Source organism: Vicugna pacos, chromosome 19 (genome assembly GCF_048564905.1).
Source record: "Vicugna pacos chromosome 19, VicPac4, whole genome shotgun sequence".
Classification (NCBI taxonomy): domain Eukaryota; kingdom Metazoa; phylum Chordata; class Mammalia; order Artiodactyla; family Camelidae; genus Vicugna; species Vicugna pacos.
Genome location: NC_133005.1, coordinates 25,596,389 through 25,609,076, shown reverse-complemented (window position 1 = coordinate 25,609,076; position 12,688 = coordinate 25,596,389). Strand labels below are relative to the sequence as shown.

Here is a 12,688-nt window from a genome sequence, read left to right as displayed (position 1 = left end):
GGGGTGTACAATTCAAATCACGTAACATCCCCTGCTTAAAACCTTTAATTGCTTCCCATTGTTCTTGAAATAAAATCAAAGTTTCCTGCAAAGCCCTGTTGTTATTCTCTCTGACCTCATCTGATAGACTCTCTCTCTCAGTCACCATGTTCTAGATATGTTGTACTCCTTTCTGTTCCTAACATGTGCTAAACTCTTTTCTTCCTTGGCCCTAATGTTCATTCTTTGGCATTGAACTTGATATTTTCAGTTCTTCGCATGGCTGGATCATTGGCCACCTTTGGATCTTTGTGCAAATATCACCTCCTTTCTTTGTCCACTCTATCTAAAAGTGTCCTTCCCCAATTTCTATCTATCCCATCATCCAATTTCTTTCATAGCTCTTATCACAATTAACAATTATTTTCATATTGGTTTTCCTTATCTTGTAAAATTTAAACTCCCCGAGGGCAGGGACCTTGTTGTCATCCATTTTACTACTTTCACTACCCAGCAATGCCTGGCATAAAGCAAGCACTCAATAAATATTTAGTGAATGAATGAATGGAAAAGAAAAGAAAACCAGCAATAGAAAATGATCTGTTGGTCCCTTTGGGCCAACAGGAGAGGTTACAAGTTAGGTTTGATAGTGATTCAATGTCTTTTCCCTGGCCTTTTTTTCTGTCAGACTGCAACTTGGACAACCCTTAAATTTCATCAGCATCTCTTATTTGGGTGCTAGGATAGTCTCAGAATTCTGGCTTTCTTAGTATGTTTGATCTTGCTTTTGATCAAGAGAGGTAAAATAAATAATCTAATTTGTGGATAAAAGTGACTAGCATGGGGGCCTGAGATGGGGCTATAAGAATCATAGGACTTTAGAACTGGAAGAGATCTTAGGGCCCATCTTGTCCAGGGATCTTAAACCTGGCTATGCATTAGAGTCATCAGGGGAATATTTTGCCCCCGTGATAACAGTACTTTGTTAAGATATTATTTACATACAGTAAAATGCACCAATGTTAAGTATCCAGCTTGATGCATTTTAACTTACATATACACTTGTGTAACCACCATTCAGATCAAGGTATAGAACATTTCTTCCACTCTTGAAAGTTCCCTTGTGCCTCTTTCCAGTCAATACCCATTTTCACCCCTCAGAGGTAATTTCTGTTGTGACTCCTATCACTATAGATCAATTTTGCTGGTTTCTATACTCATATAAATGGAATCATAGTGAATAAAATCTTTTGTATCTGATTTCTTTTGCCCAACATAATGTTTTTGATGTTTTATCCATTTTGTTGCATGCATAAGTAGTTTGTTCTTTTTTTATAGCTGATTAGTATTCCACTGTAAATATATCACATTTGTTCCTCCCTTCTCTTGGGAAGCTTTTACAAAATATGAATCCCACAGCCTGCAGTAGGCCCACTGAATTCAATTTTCCACAGATGGAGCCTGAGAGACATAGTTTCAATAAGCTTCCAGGCAATTGTGGTGTACAGCCATGGGTAAGAAACAATGATTTTGTCCATCCTCTCTGGTTCTACACATAAGGAAACTAAGGCTCAGAGGAGGAAAGGGGTTTCCCGAGTAGACACTTGAATCAGTAAGAATCAAGACTAGACCTTCTTCCACTGTGCTACTCTTTTCATTGTTAAGACAACTCAAGTTAATTAGCGACAAGGGCAAAGACAAGAATCATAATAGCTTCCATTTATTGTGTACCTGCTATATGCCAGGCTCTGTTCTAGGTATATTATATACATTTAATCCTCTTAACAATCTGCATATCACAGCTGAGGAAACTGAAACCTGAAACCCAGAGCAGCTCAAGGGATAGAGGTAGTGAGTGACAGAGAGGAGTCAATCCCAAGTCTTCCTGACTCCAGAGCTACACAAGGTTAGTACCTTTGCATGCAGTGCAGAGGAAAACTACAAACTCCTTGCTTTGGTGGCCTGCCATCCTGGCCCATTCCAGCTTACTACTGTAGAAATAAAAACAAAATAGTATTTACTCCATTTCTCAAACCCTGGTTTTTAGAATTCCATCACTGTTCTGTCCACTCAATGTTCTATCAGTGAGAGTTGCTGACTGTCAGATTGACTAAAACTGTGCCAGCTATGGGGAGAGTAATGTAATCACTAGCTCTTCCTCCTCTACTCTCCCTAGGGATGGGGATTGCAAATGCTGTCAGTGGGTCTGTCAGGGATGTTTTCCGCATCTGGAAAGCAAGTTTCCCAAAGTGGGGAGGGTTTTGACTCTTTAATCAGGGAATAAACTGATCCTAGCAATCAGAGACTGGAATGAGTCGGAGATAACATCTGCTGCTTGAGATGCTGAACCTGGAATCCTGAGAGTCCGGCATGCTCTGTTTTTCAATAGTGAGGGAGTCTTGGAAGTATAAGGGACCAGCTAGCTGAGGAAGGTAGAGACTTCTCTTTTATAGCTAGTGGGGTTGGGGGAGCAGGGTGGGAATGAGGAGGAAGAGAAGAAAGCTTGTTGATACTAACAAAGACTCTCTCCCTGACCAAACTTTAGTTAGGCTCCTCTGAGCCCTCTTCTCAACTAGGCCTTGACCTTGGCCCTCCATTCTGTCTTTGGCCTGCATAGTCCTGTTTTAGTAAGAATCTTGTCAATTTTGTGAGAATCCCCCAACTGTTGATATCTGATCACTCTTGATATCTAATCAAGGTTCTCATGATCTACTTTTGATGTATAAATATATCTTTAGCAAGAATCCCACTAAGTCAGTTTAGCAAGACTCTCCTTGCCCTTGATATCTCCTCTTAGTAATTTTCCACCCACTGACCCTCTGACTCAGCTCATTGGCTAAAAATTCCCAACTGTCTGCTGTATTCGGAGTTGAGCCTGATCTTCCTCTCCTATTGCAATATCTCTATTGCAATAGTCTTGAATAGTCTTCCTTACCATTTTAACAGGATAATTTTTTTTAACAATACCAAAATGATTTGATCTCTTGGGCTATATCTATACACACAGACTGATTTGAGTGTTGTGACTGAATTGACTAGTCTCTTTCAATGCCTAAAAGACAACAAATTGAGTAATAGTCTAATGATAGTTGGAGGTCTTATGTGGACAGCCTGCTTCAAGAATCTTCTTCTGAGACCACGAACCACGTGTCAGGCCCAGGCTCTGCCTAAGGGGCCCTAAGTTAGAATTTGAGAGAAGGCTTGAGGCTGTGTTCCTCCTCAAAAAGCAGGACACAAATCATCCAGGCAACTGCTTATCAGTATGAAATCTGTCTCCCTAATGTACTGAATCAGGTGTCAAGAGTCCAGGCTTCCCAGATATGCTCTCCCATAGTGTAGGAATACAATGCTTGTAGGAGTAGCTAAAATAATTACTTTAATCTCCTGACATCATTCCCTTCAGCCTGATTTAGTGCTCACCACTCAACAAAGACTTTAGGGACTTGACTGATTTTGGTTTTACTCTCCAGAAACTACTTCTGTCCCTTTTCTTTGCTGGAGTAATCACACTGTCTTCTGGTCTTCTTAATTCCTTTTACCTGAGGTACATTCTGCACTCATTAAGCAAGTAAAGCTGGGCAGATGGTCTGCTACAGCTTTCAACAAGGAAGGAAGGGAAAAGGCTTTGATGTCAGAGAAATTTTCTGCAGAAAGGATCAAGGCAGAACCAAGGAAATACAGAAGAGCAAACCTTAAGACTATGCATGTATTAGAGAAACTTTATATTTCGTGAACATAGGAAAAGTTTTGAAACAGACATGTGTGAAAGTGTTTTTTGGAGTGGTTCAAGATCTCTTGATCCCACAAAGGCTTCCAAAATAACCAAATAAAACCAAAAGTGACTCCAGATGTGCCCATCCCTTTAGCCTCCTAGAGCCTCTCCAGTGTAAATGGCAGATCAAATGGCCAATGTTGCTGAAGCAGAGCAAATGCTTCAGCATTTGAAATATTAGAATATAGAATATTAGAATATCAGTTGAAAATATTAACCCAAGCTTCTCCCTAGTGGGCATTAAAATGTGCCAAAATGGACATCCACTCAGAGCAATCAAACACTTAGAAAGGAAAAGGAAGATATGCAATAAACAGAAGTTTGGTTTCTGTTTTTGCTCTAGTAAATATGAAATGAACCAATTCCTCACAGACAGACTGTTCCCAAATTCCAGATTCTGCTCTATGAGAGTCCTTAAAAATCTGAGATTACAAGTTACTTTCTGAAGACATCTTAAAAAGTGCTACAATGTGATTCTGGAGTCAGGATTGAGCTTTTAAAGTATTTCTTTCCAAGGTGATTTGTTTTGTTTTGTTTTGCCTGCTAGAAAATGAAAAAATCAGAAGTAACTAGTTAGCAAAAGGTAGAGTGCCTTTTTTATGCCAAATTCCTAAATACTGTAACCCACAAAGTGAAACAAATAAATCTGTTTAGCTTTCCTGAAAACTAAGAAATGAGGGATTGCCAACAAGTTCTTTAAACTTTCCAAAGCAGCAGAAGCTTCACTTACTCTGCAAGCATATTTAAGTTGTCAACTAAACTCATATGCTTCCCCTCAAAGAGTGGAGGCCAAAGGAATTTTTTCTCACCTTGCAGCAGAGGAGGCTTTGGGGCTTGTCTGTCTGCAATTTTAAAGACAAAAACAAGAAAACAAATAATCATACTACAAAAATCATTTTAAACCTCACTCTATCTCATAGGCAGAAAGAGTCTCACTGATCCTCAATGAAAAGAAGAAATATTTCATTATCAGAAAAGCAGCAATAAGCAGACCAGGAAAGCAGGTTTTACAAAAGAAGCAAAAGTAAAGGGAAGCATTTATTTTACAGAGGGGATCTTTAGCAATCCAGGTCATTTGAAACTTAAACCTAGAGGAAGAGATAGGATCTCTGTAGATAGCAGAAGAAAAGAAAATTGTAATCTCTACTTACAGTGCTCTTTATCGGCCTCTCTAAGGGAAGCCAGAGCTGAGCTCTTCCCTGTCCTTAAAATAGCAGAGACAAAATGTGTTTCTGTGAGATTTTTAGAATTCCGCAGGAAGACCCAGTAGCTGGCCTCCCCATCTCATCTCTTTGCTTTCAGCCAAGCAGACTGCCTTCATACTCATCCTAGTGGCCACCAGCCTTGTGTTCTGGTCTCCCTATATTTCTCCCCAGTCTTTGGAATTGGAATTGGTGTTGACACTGAGGTTGGAAGGGGTTGGAAAGGAAGTGGTTGTGTGAGGATACTTATGGGTAAGATTTAATAACACTTTAATTCAGAGTGGATCTCAAGAGAGAATGAAACTTTGCCCTAATGAGTTAACCCGGAAAAACAAATCCTGCCAAAGAAGGGTTTAATTCATTTTCTTTCAGAAATTCTGGGTGGGCTAAGGAGCACTTGGTAGAGAAGTTAAACCCTAGGTGGGCAGATTGCTGAGGTCCAGCCTGCCTTAAGTAAAATCTCTTTGGGAACTTTCAATATTGGTCTTATAATTTTCAAATTTCTATGTAAATTTTCATCAGTTGAAGGGCTGCCATTCCGCTGACTCTGTAAGTTATTAGGCTGTGGCTCTCCTCTTCTTATTACTCATGGGTTTTATTTGAACAAAATAGAATTTACAAGGACACAATTTATGACCCCTTAGGTGATGTGAGGTCTTGAGGCTCTGCAGAAGAGAGCAGCTTAATGCAGGGTCTTTCATTGTCTGTTTTAGTGGGGATGGTATTAGAAGAGTGTGATAGCTCTACATTGATTCATCCTTATTTCTAAGAAACAACTTCTTTTTGGTGGTTTATAGAGAGAAGGGCAACTGGAAAGAGAAGTGAATAAGAAGTCAGAAGACCTGGATTCCAATTCAGGTTTTCTTACTTTCTCTCTGTGATCTTAGGCAAGTTACATGAACTGTCTGAACCCACTATCTCATCTGCCTACTACCCTGGGCAAAAAAAAAAAAAAAAAAAAAAAAGATCAAATGAAATCAATGTGGACACCTTGAAAACTGTGAAGCACTCCACAAATATTAATGTTTTCTAAAGTTTAATTCATTGTATGACACACAAAGTAAGTTCTTCAGATAAATAAAGAGTTTGAAGATGGAATTCGTTGGAAGAAGCAACATACTGAATCTGAATGGATATTAGGTGATGGGAATAGAGGGCCATGGGAAGTAGGGATAAGTTGGGGGCAAGAAGAAAAAAGAGGGAAAGAAAGCAGAAAAAACATAAAATTCCTAGAGAAAGGTTTGGCTCTGGTGATGACTGGGGTTTGTGATCCTAAAATATAATCCTATTCAAGTATGCCACAATGGAATATAAGTGAACAATGAAAAATTATTTCCTTAAGAGTAATTAGCCAATAGGACAAATAAAAGATGTCCAGCAGGCAAAACCATGAATCTCTGGGGGAAAATCAGGAGGTAAAACAGACTGTATAAGAATGGTAGGATGTGGGAAGGAGTGGTGGTGAGGGTGAAAAGTCTGGGGACCTGGTTCCTGCCACTGACTCACACTAGGCCCTTGAACAAACTACTATCTGGTTGCTTCCCTAATCTATACAGATTGACCCCAAATCCTAAATGAGAGAATTAGACTAAATTGTCTGTTAAAAAATTCCAAACAAACAAATTCCAAACAAAGTTACTTATACATGACTTTGGACAAGTCACATAAACTGTGTTATATTTACCCATGTGCTCACCACAGATGTTAACATTTTCCCTGTATTTGGTTTAGAAACAAAGAAATACAATGCTATAGATATAACTCCCCATTCATTTCTCCTCCTTCTTACAGAAATAAACATTATCCTGAGTTGGTGAGAACCACCCTATATTTTTATACTTCTATGTATATGGTTTTATAAAAACACACAGAAATGTTTTGAGTGTTTTAAATATTTACATAGTTTCATACTATATGGATCTCCTGCATTTTGATTTTTCAGCAATATTGTACTATTGAGAAGTGGTCTAGCCTGGTGGTCAAGCACTAAGATTCCAGGACAGACAACCTTGGGCTCATATCCTGTCTCTGCCATTACCGGCCTCATGATCTTGGGTAAGTTGGTTAACCTCTCTGAGTCCCAGTTTCCCCATATGTAAAATAGGGATAGTAGCAGTACTAACTTCACAGGGCTTCTGTGAGAAATAAATTGAAACATATAAAGCCCATAGTATAAGGCCTGTACATAGTAAACACTACGTGTTTGCTACTATTATTTGATATTTATCTATGTGGATACTTAAAGATTTAGTTTTAGATTTATCTATGTAGATAATTAAATCTTTAGAAGTATAGATAGTTAACTACTATACTAGAGTTTTAATTCTAAAATAGTATTTCCTATAGAGAGGCAGTTAGGTCAGTGGCCATCCTTGAATATGATCTCTGGCATAGGTGTGAGAATTTTTCTAGGGAACTAGGACAATCTCCTTTAGGTCTGATCCAACTCTAAAAATTATGACCAAATGAGAACCTGTTATGATCTAATGGGCTTAGACTCATTCTGATCTTCTTTAGACCTCCTGGAGATGGTCATCATCTATTCATTTTAGCTGAAAACCAAGAGAAGCATAAATAGCTAATTTCCTTAGTACTATTTTGTCTATGTTTGAATTGTCAAGGTTAATTATTTGTTTGTTTTTATAATATCTTGTCTTCATTAAATCCATGAATGCTCATAGGTAAGTAAATGTTTGTATTTTCATGGTGAATTGGATTTGCTTATCAGAGACTTAGAATTAATCAAAATACGCTTGAACTAAGACTTGTAATCCAAGCATAATGATGACTCCTCATAATAAACTATGAAGAGAATACTGTAAATGTAATCTTACCTTTTTCTATTCAACCATTCTAACAACACTAAAATTAATAATATATATTACCATATGTGTATTAAAAGGCTTTTCACCGTAAAATAAATAAATAAATAAATATTTAAGATCATTTGGAAGTACTATAGTATGACTATTGACTCTGACTTCAGGCTATAAACATTCTTTTCAAGAGGAAACATTCTATTTTCCTTCTGTACCATTTCAACTCTTCAAAGGCAGTGGGGTTGAAAGGAAAGAGCAAGTGCCAGAAAACCTAGGTTTGAACTCCAGTTCTGCCATTTACTAGCTTGTTGTGTAATTTTGGACAAGTTACTAAACCTCTCTGAATCTGGTAAGGGATATCTTGCAGTTTATCCCCAATAAATATCTCTTTATTGAGAGAAATTCATTCACTTAATAAATACCTATTAAGTACCTATAAACAGCTCTAAGCACAGTGCCAGGCACTGCTTAATAAGTATTAGTTTCTGTTCTTTCTCAAAGTTTGGTGAGGTCTTATGGAAATCTTCTAATGCATTACATTGTTTTTTTTTTTAATTGCTCTTGGTACAGGTATAGATAATTAAGCTCTCTTTCCAAGAGTATTGACATTATGTTAGTTTTGAAGACACTCATGGTTTTCCTACATTGGGTAGTTTAGTGTGATCTCTCAAGAGGCCACTAGCTGGTTTTCACAAAAGGGCTATAATATAAGTAACCAGATGACTACTAATAAGTATAGTATAGAGTTTAGGAAGTTCTCCAAGTTTAAGTGGCATGTCACAGGGTAATGATGACCTGATGGGAAGATGCTTGTGAACTATCTCTAAAAATTCTGAAATGCTGACCTAGAGCACGGTACTTCCAGGAAAGATTCTGAATAGGCGATGTGGCTGCCTCATTCAGGTTACAGTTCCGTGTGTGGGGAGATATGCAGGGCCCATGTGCCTGCCTGTGGTGGTGATGGCACCGTTCCTGCATCATATCTGGAACTTATTGGAATAGTTTTTCTGGGGGCAAGACTGCCTCTGAGGGCTGTAGACATCTCTAGTATCAGTTATTCTACTTCCATAAGATAAAATGAGAAGCGTGCCTCCTTAAAAAATTTCAAAAAATTTTTGGAAACTTTGTGTATGATTGTCTATTCTTTGAAAGTTTGGTAAAACTTACTGTCCCATCTTATCAGAGTGCCTCATACAGAATATGGTAAGATTTTTAAACTATGGTCCAATTTCTTTAATGGTCATAGAACAATTCAGGTTTTCTATTTCTTCATCAATCAATTGGAGTTTATCTATTTCATATATTTTCAAATTTGTTACCTAAAATTGTTTGTATTATTCTTTGTATCTATTTAATCTCATTAACACCTGTCCTATCACCTTTTATCATTTATAATATTGTTTATTTTTACATTTTCTCTTGTTTACTTAACTAATTTTACCACTGGTATTTCCAAAACACCAAACTTTGCTTTTGTCAATCTTTAATGTATGTTTGCTTTCTTTTTCATTAATTTCTGCTTCATTATTTTTTTTCCTTTTGCTTTCTTTGAGTTTATTCTGCTATTCGTTCCCCTTAACTTCATATGTTGGATGCTAATTTCTTTAATTTTAAGACTTTCTTCCTTTTTTCCCTGTACAGCTCTGAATTTCCCTCTAAATAGTGCTTGGTTGCTTCCCACAAGTTTGGATACATAGTAGTTTTACTACTGTTCAGTTCTAAATATTTTCTAGTTTCCACTATAATTTCTCTTTTAGCCTATGGGTTTCAAAGTTCCTAAACATGTGAGGTTTTTCAAATTTTCTTTTTATTATTGGTTTCTAACTTAGTTACATTGTGGCCACATAATGTGGTCTGTGTGATATTAATCCTTTAAAAATGTGTTTAGCCTCACCTTATGGCCTGGCATTTGTTCAGTTTTCATAAATGTTCCAAGGGCACTTAAAAAATATTTTCTGCAGTCTTTAGGAGCAATGCTCCTTTTTCTCTCAGTCCCAGAGAATGTCCCCTTGATCTCCAGCATCTTAGAGATCACTTAAATCACAGCTGTGGAAGAGGCAGTTTTTCTTGATGCCAGGGACTCTTTGGTACTTAACTCTAGAAAGAATTATTTCCCAAGGATGACACTAAGCACCCTTTTGCCAGACATGTTACAGAGTCAATTTAGTCTCATTCAGGCCCCACATTTTCTGCCTTAGTAAATATTTACACTGTTTCCCTTTTTATGTTTGCAGATTTCAGACTCTTCCTTGCCCCACTCATGGTCTGGTCCTTTCCTCAGTGGCTTTGGAGGAAGCAGATTTTCACAAAAATTTCTGTGGTTATTGCTATTCAAGGAAATAACATGTAGTGATATCCAGCACTATGCCTAGTATTAATAGATGCTCAGTAAATATTTGCTGAGTGGAAAAACTAAAAATGCAATGTTAAAACTGTAGCTTATTTACTAAAAATTATAATCAAGGCAGAAGATCTCATTTACATAATTAATAATTAGAATATAAATTTAGACATAAACGTAATTCACAAATTGCTTAGTTATTCTTTTTTCACTGAGAATACAGACTAGCTATTGTTCCATCTTTAGGCATAGAATGCACACATGTCACACACACTTACAAGACAAGTGACAGTGGATTAAATAAATATAGTGAAGGCATATCGTAATCTGGGGTTAGAGTCTAAAGTCAGTATATATTGTAAAAATTGCCCTTGAAATCCCTTAGGAAGATGCCACATTGTCTTAATATATTTTACACAGCCAGTTTTTCCTCCAGTGTTGGAACAGATTGCTCTTACTTCAGTTAAGTACCAGATTAAAGAGTTGGTTTGCATTTAGGAGCCATGATGCTTTAATCATTAGACTCACAGCTAGGTAAGAAGCTCATCAAAAAGAATTGAGACAGTGTGAGGAAATAGCAGATTTCTACCTCTCATTTCATACTCATAATGACATTATTGAGTGAACAATGGAGAAATCCCCAACATTGTTTAAGTCCCTCCCTCTCTTCCTTCTTTCCTTCGTTTTTGCTTAGCAATATGAAGGAGTTTGTAGTTTCTCTGTAAAGAGGCATCTTCAGGCAGCTTTAACGTCTTTTTATGATACAGAGTCTTAACTCAAAAGGACAGATCTTAGGTGAGAGCTTTTCTGACACTAGGGCAGGTAATAAAGTGAAGCAATATTTGGACTGGGTTGACTTTCCTGAAGGTCCAAAATCACACAAAGCAAACACCTAGGTTCTCAAAGAGTTTCAGTACATTAATTCATTCAATGTCAACAATTTCAACAAATTAAAATATTTTTTGAGCACCTATTTTGTTTCAGGCATCTTGGGTACTAGAGATACAATAGTAAACAATTCAGACAATTGATCACTGAGGCTATCATTCAATCCTTTTGGCAATTGCTGCTTAATCCTTCACTACACTGCAAACTCCTCCTTTCTTACATTGCTCAGGAAAAATGAGTTAATGGCAGTTTAAGTGATATAAATAGCAATCCAAGACTCAGGTTACCATCTTGTAATTCTTACTTACTAGATTTTTTCTAGAAAGATCTGCATACAGCCTAACCCAGTAGTAATATTACCAGCTACCAAATAGTGATTTCTTACTATGTTTCAGTCACTGTGCTAAGTACTTTATATATCTCATCTCAGTTAACTCTCACAATGACCTTATAAACTTGGAATTATTCTCATTTAATAGTTGAAAAGACAGGTACAGAGCAGTTTGACTTGTTTTGAACTATTTCAATACACTGCCTCTCAAGTTTCTATTATACCATATAAAGGGAAACTAGTTGTTAAATGCTTTATAGGTGTGCAGCCCAGGGCTCATCCTATTGGCAAAATAAATTATAGAGGATAAAATGGGAATATAGAACATTACTGATTTTAGAAGATTTTGTTCCTGATATCAAAGAGCTCATTTCCATGCTATCATTTCCATTACCTCAAATGAAAATTGCTTTATTTTTTTCTGGTTTGGATAAGTTGATATATTTATACATGCTCATTATAAAAATCATACAATACATAAAAGTGTAGGGAAAAGTGAGAATCACTAGAAATCTAGTATCCATAACTAGCTATGTAATTATTTGAATTCATTTTCTTCCAATTATCTTTCTATGCACACACACCCCCTTAAAAAAAAGAGAGGGAGGATCATGCTACAAATAGAGGAAATAGTGCAGTATAGTGACAGGCTCAGAATTTAGGCTGTGGAATCAGCAATATTCAGTTTATGAGCCAGAAATTTTAAACCAGTCTCTGCCTCAGATTCTTTACCTGTTACATGCAGATAACAGTAGCACCTACCTCACAGGGTAGTTACGAATTTCAATTGCTATGTAATATTCCCTATTTATAAAATTTTTGTTTCTAGTTTTTTACTATAACAAAAATAGTGTAATTAGCAGCATTGTTTACTCTATTTTAAAAGCCTTTTAAAATATAATTGATATCCAGCAAACTGCACATATTTAAAATTTATAATTTGATACATTTTGGTATCTGCTGAAACCATAACTACAATCAAGATAATAAACATATCCATCACCATGAAAAATTTTCTCCTGCTTCTTTTAATCATCTTCTCTGCCCTCCCCTTCTCCTACTCAACCCAGTCCCCAGGTAACTACTGATCTGATTTCTGTCACTATGGATTAGTTTTCATTTTCTAGAATTTTATATAAGTGGATCTATATAATACTCTTTCATTTATGGCCAATTTCACAAAGCAAAATTATTTTGAGATACATTCATGTTGTTGTATGTATCAATAGTTCATTCTTTTTTATTGCTGAGTAGTAATCCCTTGTAAGAACATCACAAATTGTTCATCCATTTATGTGTTGATGGAAAATTGGGTTGTTTCCAGTTTTTGGCTATTACAAATTAAGCTGCTATGAA

The 12,688-nt window shown here is 36.6% G+C and overlaps 1 protein-coding gene across 3 annotated transcripts in view; it reads right to left on the bottom strand.

The window, feature by feature from the left end:
* Positions 1 to 12,688, bottom strand: part of ASIP (agouti signaling protein) — a 77,561-nt gene that overhangs the window by 18,742 nt on the left and 46,131 nt on the right. Inside the window, exons 1-2 of one of the 3 annotated variants that reach the window (XM_072943523.1) lie at positions 4,903 to 4,929; positions 4,561 to 4,593 (exon numbers count right to left, since the gene is read on the bottom strand). The exons of 1 other annotated variant lie outside the window; for it this stretch is intronic. The gene's annotated coding sequence lies outside the window, so the exon portion shown is untranslated. Of the gene's footprint in view, positions 1 to 4,560; positions 4,594 to 4,902; positions 5,084 to 12,688 lie in introns of those variants that run through there. One more of the 3 variants, XM_072943522.1, reaches the window with a different exon arrangement.